The 3,758-nt window shown below is 44.5% G+C and overlaps 1 pseudogene; it reads right to left on the minus strand.

Moving 5' to 3' along the window:
- Positions 1–1,920: 1,920 nt before the first annotated feature.
- Positions 1,921–2,247, minus strand: LOC138993394 (ribosomal protein eL42-like; annotated as a pseudogene).
- Positions 2,248–3,758: the final 1,511 nt, after the last annotated feature.

The raw sequence follows: 3,758 nt of genomic DNA on the forward strand, positions 1-3,758 counted from the left end.
CAGCATTCTTTTGCAATCAGTGTAAATTTGTACATCATATGATTGGCAGCTTTCTGACGGTGACAGTAGTGGTGTGGTTCTAGATTTTTCCAGTCTTGTGGGTGACTTCTTGATCGCAGGGGAAGCTTCTCTCTTTGTAATTTAGAGGAATATCTGTCTACCTAGACTTATGTTTCTTTGGCCTTCCCGACAATTCCGTATGCCATTAATTAATCTTTCAATAAAATCTTTCATAAACTAGCTAGAGTGGTTCTCCTCTCTGAAACAGATTCCTGACTGAAACAGGTCAGAGATTTGGCTGGACAAAGTAGAAAAATCAACTTCCTACAGTGTCCTGAATATACAGTAATATTAACCCAGTATTATACCTAGTATTCAGAAAACTGGTTTTAATATTATTTTTCTAGACAAAGTCAGTGTACATATCAATCTAGAGAGGCTTGTGGTTCTTTAGAATTTGTGATGGAATTGACTCTAACGACCTAGTTTCCTCCAAAGTAAGAGAAGCCTGACTTGTTTCCAAGAACAATGAGGCCCACATTTCTCCCCTCCCTTGAATCTAGGCATGGATGTGTGACTGAGTCCTGTGCCATCAGATGTAAATAGCAGTTATTTTCCATGGCTTCTTGGAAATGATTTTAAAAAGATAACTCTCCTATAGCTACCTGTGCAGTAGCTGGAGCCAACAGGATTTGCTAAAAGATTTGTTGTTGGGTGTGAGAAAAAGAAAACTGGGGAAACTTAATGGATTTTGGTCAGAGCTACTTAGGGATGAATATGTTATCAACTGAAATGGGGAGGGAGGTTTGGGGAAAACCTCAGTTCAGTTTTGGACACATTAAATTAGAGATATATATTTGAGACCCAGGTGAAGATAACAAGTAGGCAATTACATATAGAAGCCTGGAGTTCAGGAGAGAAGTGTGTGTGTATCGGGGTGAGGGGTAGGCGGGGTGTGTATTTTTGAGTCTTTGGCATGTAAGGCCATTGACTCTTTTGTTTTCATGATTTCAGATTTTTGTTCACTTGCTCTAGAACAGTGGTTCTCAACCTTCCTAATGCCGTGACCCTTTAATACAGTTCTTCATGTTGTGGTGACCCCCAACCATAAAATTATTTTCGTTGCTACTTCATAACTGTAATTTTGCTACTGTTATGAATCATAATGTAAATATCTGATATGCAGGATGTATTTTCATTGTTACAAACTGATATAATTAAAGCATAGTGATTAATCACAAAAACAATATGTAATTATATATGTGTTTTCCGATGGTCTTAGGCAACCCCTGTGAAAGGGTCATTCAACCCCCAAAGGGGTTGCGACCCACAGGTTGGTAACCGCTGCTCTAGAACTTTTATGCTTACACCGATCAAGTAAGAAGTTAGTAGGCTTCTTATCTATTTCACTTTTAGAAACACTGTGATTAAAGTAGCCAACACCACAGGTCTGTGAGAGTCAGACTATTCCAATTGCTGGTTTGACCCTGCTGTCCATTCCAGGAATCACACCCACCTTGCCTTTGAAGGTTGAGAGCCACTCCTTGGCTCCTGTCCTTCTAATTATTCCCATTGCAGTTAGGTTTTAGAGATGAGTGGCTATGGCTCCCACTGTAAGTAAGGTGTGGCCTGCAGAGAAGACCAACCATAGAACTCTTCAAGGATGATGGGGCTTCTCTCACAAATTTATTTCTTAAAGTATTGGTGAAAGGGATGTCTTTGGAATGCTCCTAGTGTATGGGGAGTGTGTCTTAAATGACAAATCCACTCTAATATTTCAATCTAATGTGGCCCATTTCCTCTACATTAAACCAAAAGAGGTTGGTGAGGGGAACCAAAATTCTGCCACCCTGACACTGCCTTTTTGAGACAGTGATTTTTTTTATCCTCAAGGTTTTATTGTCACATAATAAAACAAAATATGAAGCTTAGAACTGGATCACTTGGCCCTTTCTCTTCTTATCGCCTCCCAGTTCAAAATGCTTGCATGTCTTAATAGCCAGCATTTTCTTAGATCTGCAGTTGGGCTTAGGGCATTCAAACCTCAGCACAATCCTCTTTGTAGTTTTAGCCTTTCTGAGGCGAACCGGCTTAATCTGCCCACCGTAGTCCCTCTGCTTTCTATCATAACACCGCCTTTCCTCGGCATACAGGGAATCCTTGCTCTTCTTGTCCTGCTACTTTATGGGGTTGCTGCTTGCCACACTCCTTACAGAAAGTCTGGCGTGTCTGAGGAATGTTCACCATGTTTGCAGAACGCTATCAGCATGGAAAGGGAGCAAGATACTGACTTTAAGCTCTTTGTTAAGAAATAAGACTCAGGGGGAACCTTTGATCCTCAGCCCCCAGCTTTCCTGCCCAAGAGATTCAGACAGAGAAATCTGTTTCAGGAAAGAGAGTTTAGGAGAAGCATGTCAAACTCAAAGGCCAACATGGACCAAATAAAGGAGGCATGTGGCCCGCAGGCCCCAAGTTTGACATGCTTGGTTTAGGGGTGGGCAAACTTTTTGACTTGAGGGCCACAATGGGTTCTTAAACTGGACCAGAGGGCCGGAACAAAAGCATGGATGGAGTGTTTGTGTGAACTAATATAAATTCAAAGTAAACATCATTACATAAAAGGGTACGGTCTTTTTTTTTTTTTAGTTTTATTCATTTCAAACGGGCCAGATCCGGCCCGTGGGCCGTAGTTTGCCCACGGCTGGTTTAGGATGTCACCTTAGCCTAATTTAAATTAAGTATGATTTATAAGAGGGCTTAGGCGGTGGCCTGTTCGCTACATGTATCCTGGATCTCATTGTTTCTGAGTTGCCAATCAAGGATGTTCCTGTCGTGTTTTCCCTTCTTCCTCAACTACCAGTAAATCATCCACTCTCAATTCTGAAATCTAATACCCTATCCTGCCCACACTCCCACCTCTTCTCCTTTGTCCAAAAATATCTTTTATACCCAACTAGTAGCCCAATGCACGAAATTCGTGCATGGGGGTGGGGGTGAGGGGTGGGGCCAGACCCCTCAGCCTGACCTGCACCCTCTGTCATGTTCCGGGACCCCTGCCGCTCTGGGCCTAGGCACAGGCCTACAGGCTTGGGGCAGCCTGGCTCCGGAGGCCCCATTTTATCAAGAGAACAAAGTCGGCGTTAGTTACAGCCCTCACCAAACCCAGTACAGTGCATCTGTGCGTACAACTGCCTTGTTCATGTGCCTGCTTCGCCCTACTGAATTACTAACATCTTGAGGACATAGCTCTGTCTTATCCTGCTTCACCTTCAGTGCCTGGCCTGGTGCCAGGGACCTGAGAGGGTTTGCTGAGTGAGTGAATGAGTGAATGAATGAGCGAGTAAGTGAATGAGCAAGCAGCTACGGAGCGGGAACTTCTGCTGTGTTTCCATGGCGACATGGCAGAAGTTCCCGCCCCTCTCCTAGCTGCATAGTTCCCGCCCCGCTCCCAGAGGCCCAGGCCCCTCTCCTAGCTGCATAGTTCCTGCCCCGCTCCTGGCGGCCCAGGCCCCTAGCCACTCCTTCAGCAGAGGCCAGAGCAGGCGGGAACCTGCATCGTGGGGGAAACCAAGCCTCCTGCTTGCTCCAGCTCCGTGACTGTCGGCCGCCATCTTGGTTGGGTTAATTTGCATATAGTCGCTCTGATTGGCTAGTGGGCGTGGCTTGGGGCGTAGCAATGGTACGGTCAATTTGCATGTTTGTCTTTTATTAAATAGGATGTTGCCTCACTGTCTCTAGAATTTTCATACTTATATGAA

Source organism: Myotis yumanensis, unplaced genomic scaffold (assembly GCF_028538775.1).
Source record: "Myotis yumanensis isolate MYYU_CA2020_CCGP unplaced genomic scaffold, mMyoYum1.0.hap1 SCAF_15, whole genome shotgun sequence".
NCBI classification, from domain to species: domain Eukaryota; kingdom Metazoa; phylum Chordata; class Mammalia; order Chiroptera; family Vespertilionidae; genus Myotis; species Myotis yumanensis.